The sequence below is a fragment of the Hordeum vulgare genome, chromosome 7H (assembly GCF_904849725.1).
Source record: "Hordeum vulgare subsp. vulgare chromosome 7H, MorexV3_pseudomolecules_assembly, whole genome shotgun sequence".
Classification (NCBI taxonomy): domain Eukaryota; kingdom Viridiplantae; phylum Streptophyta; class Magnoliopsida; order Poales; family Poaceae; genus Hordeum; species Hordeum vulgare.
The window spans coordinates 164,286,550-164,294,133 of record NC_058524.1 but is presented as its reverse complement, the minus strand read 5'-3'; the positions used below and the strand labels follow the sequence as shown (position 1 = coordinate 164,294,133).

The 7,584-nt window shown below is 42.1% G+C and overlaps 1 pseudogene; it reads left to right on the top strand.

Moving 5' to 3' along the window:
* The first annotated feature begins 6,171 nt into the window (after positions 1-6,171).
* Positions 6,172-7,381, top strand: LOC123408550 (annotated as a pseudogene).
* The last annotated feature ends 203 nt before the right edge of the window (positions 7,382-7,584 follow it).

The following is a 7,584-nucleotide window of genomic DNA, read 5'->3' as shown; positions in this document are numbered from 1 at the left end:
AATTCTTATATTCTTTTGTCTTGACTACATCATGTTATCGTTCTTAATGCATTACTTCGTTCTTATGAACTTAATACACTAGATGCATGCTGGATAGCGGTCGATGTGTGAAGTAATAGTAGTAGATGCAGGCAGGTGTTTATCTACTTGATTTGGATGTGATGCCTATATCAAGATCATTGCCTTGGATAGCATAATAATTATTTGCTTTTCCATAAATTGCCCAACAGTAATTTTTTTACCCACCGTATGCTATTTTCTTGAGAGAGATACCACTAGTGAATCCTATAGCCTCCGGGTCTACTTCTATTATAAGATGAATCTCGTTTCCTTATACAAAAATACCAAAAATACTTTCTGCACTTTTTTATATTTTATTTATTTATCAATCTATCATATATCATTTAATCTCGTTTCTTGACCGCCAAGAGATTGACAACCTCTTGTCTGCGTTGGGTGCGAAGGTTTGTGTTGTGTGTGGAGGTGTCGGTGTTGCTCGTTTCTCCTACTGGATTGATAACCGTGGTTTCTTAACTGAGGAAAATACTTACTCTACTGTGTTGCATCATCCTCTCCTCTTCCGGTATAAAAATCCAACGCAGTTTACAACTAGCACATGTCCATAAGCAAAAGGTTTACTCCTGCCTGCACCTATTACTATTACTCCACGCATCAACCACTATCCAGCATGCATCTAGAGTATTAAGTAAAACATATTAATGCTTGGAGAACAATGACATGATGTAGACAAATAGAACTCGATCAATATGAATTAACCCCATCGTTTTATCCTTAGTGACAACAATACAAAGATGTGTTCTCGTCCCCTTGTATTTGGTCAAACCAAATCAATAGATCGAAGAGATTTATGAAGCTATAATAATCATGCAAATAAGAACCATAATAGTATTCAAATAAGATTGAAATCTTTATCATGAATAATCTTAACACAACCCCACAATTCATTGTATCCCAACAAACGCACTACACAAAAGAATTACATCAGATAGATCAAAGCAAAGATGCGATGATCATTGTATCGAAGATCAAGAAAGAGAAATAACCATCTAGGTACTAACTACTCACCCGTATGTGTGTGGTGAACTACTCACACATCATCATGGGAACAACAAGGATGATGTAGAGGCCCTCCGTGATCGATCCCCCCACTGGTAGGGCACCAGAATAGGGCTCCAAATGGACACGCGGCGGAATGGAGACTTACGGCAGCAGAAAAAGTGTTTCTGGTGGCTTCCCTATGGTTTTGGCATATTTTAAAATTTATAGGATGAGAGGGACATTAGGGGCCACACAAGGGGCAGCACACATCACGGCGCGGGCACACCCCCTGGGCGCACCCTATTGTGTGCTCCTTCCCTCGTATAGCGTTTGTTATCCTCCCGAAGCTTCTAGGTCTTCTTTTGGTACGGAAAAATCATTAAAATCATGGAAATTGGACTCCATTTTGTATTGTAAACCTGAAAAGCCAAAAACATGCAGAAAACAGTAACTCGCACTAGGCACTAGACTGGGTTAATAGATTAGTGCTCGAAATAATATTAATTGGTAGATAAACACCCTAAAAGCATCCTAGAATGATAATATTATAGCATGGAACAATAAAAATTATACATACGTTGGAGACGTATCTTATCAAGTCATAGCTTGTGGATGCACCCGAGTGGAGTTACTCTGAAAGCACAATTGCGCCCTAAGGTGGTTTTGATAATTGATCACAACATATGCATCATTGGAATAATATGTTTATCCAAGTATATTTCAAAAAAGTACAAAAGATGCATTGGCTACAGGCTTATGTGGAGATGCCCTTTGATGCAATAGGATTGGCCCAAGCTTCAAGCTAGAAGATTCTTCATTTTATATTTGTGAGAAATCACTTTTGTGTACATAAGAAAGCCGATATTATTAAAAGGGGGTGAGGTACTAAAATGAACTGGTTGCTCAAGTGCCCAGAGATAGCCACCAAAAATACTCAGTCATTTTCCGACATAACCATAATGTCCAAAGCCACATACACAAAATCGGTGCCACCAATATTCTCAATTCGGCCCTACCGATTTTCATCCCACATAGAACCCTAGCCAAACCACAAAATCAGTGCAACCGAAACTGTGTCGGTGCTACCGAGTTTAGGTGACCAACTTTGTGTTGCCTTGGTACACAAAATCGGAATTTCCGAGTTTGGGTATCGGTGTCACCGAGTTGGGTCGTCTGACCGTTAGCCACCTTTTCGGTGTCATCGAGTTGTGTATATCGGTTCCGCTGAGATTCAGAAGTTGCTCCCTTTATCTCAAGTCGGTACCACCGAGTTCATGACTTTAGTGTCACCGAGTTTGTCACTTTAGGTGTAACGGTTGGATTTTGAGGACTATCTATATCTACCCATCCACCCATCTCTCATTCGAGGGAGAAGCACTCAGAACACACACACTTCATTGCCAGATCCATTTTTCTGAGAGAGAGACACCTACTCATGTGTTGAGATCAAGATATTCCAATCCAATCATTTGAAACTTGATCTCTAGCCTCCCCAAGTTGGTTTCCACCAAATCAACCTCTCCTACCCATACATATTATGTGAGAGAGTGATTGTGTGTCGAGGAGGCTATCTTTAGTAGCATAAGAGGAAGGAGTTCATCGTTCTACCACATTTATTACCTTTTGGAGGGTGGTGCCTCCTAGATTGGTTAGGTGTCTCTTGGGAGCCTCCCACTTTGTGTCATGGAATTGAACCAAGATGTTTGTAGGGAAAGGAGATCACCTACTTCGTGAAGATCTACCGTGAGTTAGGCTAGTACTTCAAGGACGAAAGCCGTGGTGGAATAGACAAGGCCGATTCTTCGTGGACCCCTTGTGGGTGGAGCCCTCCGTGGACTCTCGTAGATGTTACCCTCCATGGGTTGAAGTCTCCACTAACATGGACGTATGATGGTGCCACCTATCGGAACCATGCCAAAATCGCCGTGTCAACCTCATGCGTTTTATCTCCCTATACCGTACTCCTTTACTTTACACTTGCATGTGTTTACATTCCGCTGCTATACTCTTAGAAATGCATGTGTAGGGTGTACTTGACTTGCCATAATTGCTAAAACTGACCCACAACTAAAATTGGGAAAAACCTAAGTTTTTATCTTGTCAAGTAGTCTAATCACCCCCCCCTCTAGACATACTTTCGATCTTACATACTCGGACCCTTATACATCCAAATTGGCTTCACTTGCTCTTATAGTGGTTTGATTAGCCGGCTGAGGAAAACATCAAGCAAGTCCATTCCATCCTCTCCGGACTTCATGATGCCAACCAAGACATCAACCAATATGTTGGCATCCACCCTATCGCCCTTGGAAACCTTCATGACATGTTTAGTGTCAACTCTTTCTCCATTATACAATGGGAGCCTCACCTTCAAGCCACTACTTGGGATATCAAGGCAATAGAACCACTACTTCAAAGGCACTCTTGCCCCTAAGTTGTATGCCTAACCCACTGCCCATCTAGGATCCACAACTGAATATATGATTGAAAAGTCCCTAGTGACGTGGACACCCGGTGAAATTTTTTCATAGTGAAACAAATGTGGAAAAATAGACTATCGCATTTGGCGGAATGTGGTGTAACTGCGCTTCGAAAAAATCAGAAACCCGCGTAAGAAAGGGTGGGAGCCATGGAGAAACCTCATCGGATGCGCATGATGATCAGGACCCGCTCATTTGCATGTGGAGTAGGCTTGGCATTGCTCGGCTCGAGCATCGACACCCCATCTCTGGAACGAGACCGTCAGTAATGAGCTCAAGGATTTTCTCCTTGGTCACCTTCTAAGGTAGCCAGTCACCTTGCATCCATGTTTGCGGAATGGTGAATCTCGCGGTCGAGCCCTTCCACGCCTGCTTCCCCCTCTCCAATTTGGAGTTCATCCCTTTCCCCATCACAGCTAACTGCTCCCTCTCTGAATAGGTTTGAGGTGGCAAATGTGGAGGGATAACTCAGGAAGAAAGGGGGTCTAAGGATTTACCCTCGGTCACCTCCATTTTATACTTCAAGATCGAACTGCTCATGCAACCCCTGTCGTTGATCGCGGCATCCGACAACGCCCACAGATCTTGTAGCACAAAGATAATTGTATAGTTGGTGGGTTTTTGGGCAACAATATAGGCGTCACACCCCACTTTCCCCAGGAACTACTACATTCCCGTTTTGTGCATGGGCGGGATCCCAAGTCGTGTGCATTTCTCCGCCGATCAATCCAATTGATAATCGCGGATATCTTTTTAAAGGTACACATTAGATCCATCGAGAATCCTTAATACATCTTCAACCACTTGGATAAATGTCATCAAATTAATTGAAGTCATCTTTAGGATTGCAACAGGATGAAATTAATGCTCCACTACAGATATAGTTTGCCCTTCTTCTAGGCTCCAAGGCATACATTTCATAACCTTTAACTCGGAGATGGTTGTGTCAGATTTCCTCTGGGATAACGAGTGACATCTTTCCGAAGAGTTACTCTGTGCGCTACCATCGGCACTTGTGTTTTCATGGCACCTCCACACTCGGACTACTAGTCTATCTCTTCTCGGAGACATACGAGTGGCAGCAAGTTTTTCCTCGCAGTCAACATACCCCGATTAGTCTAGAAGCCGCTATTTCAGAATCCGTTGTGGTTTTGTGTAGGCGGTGCAGAGTTAAAACCTGATGATAGTTTTGGAATGATTCTGTGGTGTTCGGACCAATTCAAGTTTTACACTAATTCGCCCTAGATAACTCATCCTATTCAGGGGCTACTAATATGATCACCTACTACAGGTAGAGTCACGAGGCACGACGTCCCAGGGCCCTGCATCATCAATCATTAAGGCTTCCAGGCCATACAATTAGACATATTTCACTCACACGATGAAGATCCACTCGAATGGTCATCGACCCACTCAGTTGCATATTAAGTCACTTGGGAAGAGAAGACCAAAGGCCGGTGTGGGATCTGCAACGCCCGAAGTTGACTGAGTTTGTGAGGGTTTGGAAGTCTGCCCTCAAGGGGTACCACGAGTATTGCACGAGATTTGTGTGACCTTACCTCAAGGAGAATACGGTAACAACTTTGTGTCATGGGACTATGTTTCCTTTGGTTTAAATACCAAGATGCTCCAAACCAGACGTACGACTATCACAACAGTTGGAGCTGGGTCACCAAATCATTGTCTTCACCAAGCTCCTGGTTCTATTTCCTCAACCCTTTCATTTCCTCGAGTACCTATTGATGAAATTTATTGTTACTATTTCAATAATTTGACCAAAGACTTTCTCAATTTCCTCATCTAAAATTATTAAGTCACCTTGTTCTTCACCTTCTTATCTTGTTTACACGCTACTTATACTATGTGTATGTTTTATTTCATCACGGTGACTATGCTACTCCTCTATCATGCATGCACTTGAGTACTTATTCTGCCGCAAGTAGTTCATCACTTAGCAAATTCCTCAAGTAGTTATTCCTCAGTGTCGAATTTGAAAAATCGCCTATGCACCCCTCCTCTTGTTTATATAACGCACTTTCATATGGTATCAAAGGAAGATACTCCCTTGTTCTGTGTGATTTTCGTTTAACCACCTAGAGTTTTATCTATGTCGACTGCACATATGATCAAGGTCTCCGTGGGTTGTCCTACCTTCGACGGGATGGACTACCCCTACTAGAAGAACATGATGCGCATGGATCTTGAAGCAATTGACAACGATATCTGGTATGTTGTGGATTATGGTGTTCCCTCCATCACTCCGTCTGTCAATGTCGTTGATGTGAAGAGATTCAAGCAACTTGACTCTCGAGCGAAGAATATCATATGTGCCCATCTGAGAAAAGGTCGGTATGGCAGAGTGAGTTCTTTGGAAACTGAAAAGGTCATCCGGGACAGGTTGTCCAAAGTCAACCAAGGATTCTTAACTCACCGTGACTCCTGAGTTGATGTTCTTCACAATCTCTTTAACCGCTTCAAAATACTCAACAACTAAAATTTTCAGGAAACCTTCGATCGCCTCACTTATATCTCCAATGAGCTCCATTCTCTTGGTGCAACTGACATCACTGACCATGAGGTGGTGAAGAAACTGTTAAGATCTCTTGCTTCCTCATTCGATACACTGCCCTTGATGATTCAAGAGCGTGGAGACTACAAGTCACTAGATCCTGCTGATATTCTTGAGAGATTTAATACTCATGAATTCCAACAAGATGAGAAAAGATATCTTTCTGGGGCAAGCTATGGAAGATATCATGCATTAAATGCAAAGGCAGTTTCCTCATGTGAAGAAGAAGAATCTGATAGCAGTCCTAGTGACCTTGAAGAACTTTCTTACGAGCTAGCAATGCTTGTGAGGAAATCCCAGAAGTTCTCCAAAAGAGGTCGGTTTGGAAAATATTCAAGTGATGTGAAGAAATCAGAATCTTCGTCACAAGACTACAAGAAAAGAATGTGCCACAAATGCAAGAAGTTTGGCCACTACATTGTTGATTGTCCTTGTTGGGAAAAGGAGTCAAAGAAGAAGAAATACAAGGATGATAGTTCTGATGACTCGAAGAAAAGGAAGAAATATTCAAAGTCCTCATCTTCAATGTCCTCACCGCACAAGAAGAACAGCTCCAGAAAGGCTCACGCACTTATTGGCAAGGAAATGGATTCTGGAGAAGAATCCGAGGAATATGAGGAAGAGGAGGAATCTGAGGAGGATTAAGACTCTGGTGTGGTAAGTCTAGCTTTTTCTACTACATCCATCAGCAAGTCCCTCTTCAACATTGAAGAAAATGGTATCATCAACGATACTAATGACTGCGATGATGACTCTGCTCCCACCTATTGCTTCATGCCAAAATGTGATACGATATCCGCTGCGTGCCTCATCTTCGATGGCACAGACTATCACAAGCGAGAAGTCTTGATCCAGAAGGATCTCCTATCGACGAACAGTGTGTTATGGACTGTCACTGAGGTGGTACTAATGGATCTATGCAAAATGGCCAACGTTGATGACAAACGCAAGTACACTCAACTGGTTTCTTGGGCAAGGAATATCATTTTCTCTAGTCTATCCAAGAATGTGTTCAAGAGCATCTGTCATCTCCAAAATGCAAACTTCATTTGGGACAGGATCTGGGATGTCCATGAAAGTTTTCACACTCTTCAAGATCCCATGTTCATCAAATTCAAGAAGTCCCTAAAATCTTGAAAAAAAAATCTAGTTTAATCTTCCTTGCCAATGTGTCTCATGTTAAACGGAGCCAAGGTACCCAAATATTTGTCCTTCCTTCGAATCAAGTGAAGATGAATCTCATGATTATCTAAAACCTAGCTATTCTTGCTAATATTGTTGATACCTCCATTTTGCATCATGATTTCTTTTTGGTATTTATGTTATTCTTGTCCATTATTCCCTATTATCATACAATTCTTATGCCCTTTCTCTCTGAATATGCAAGGTACATCACAAAGAGGGAAATATCTGGAAACTAGAATTAAGGACCAGAAAATCGAGAAAAAGGCAGAAAAATCACCAAACTCCAAATGA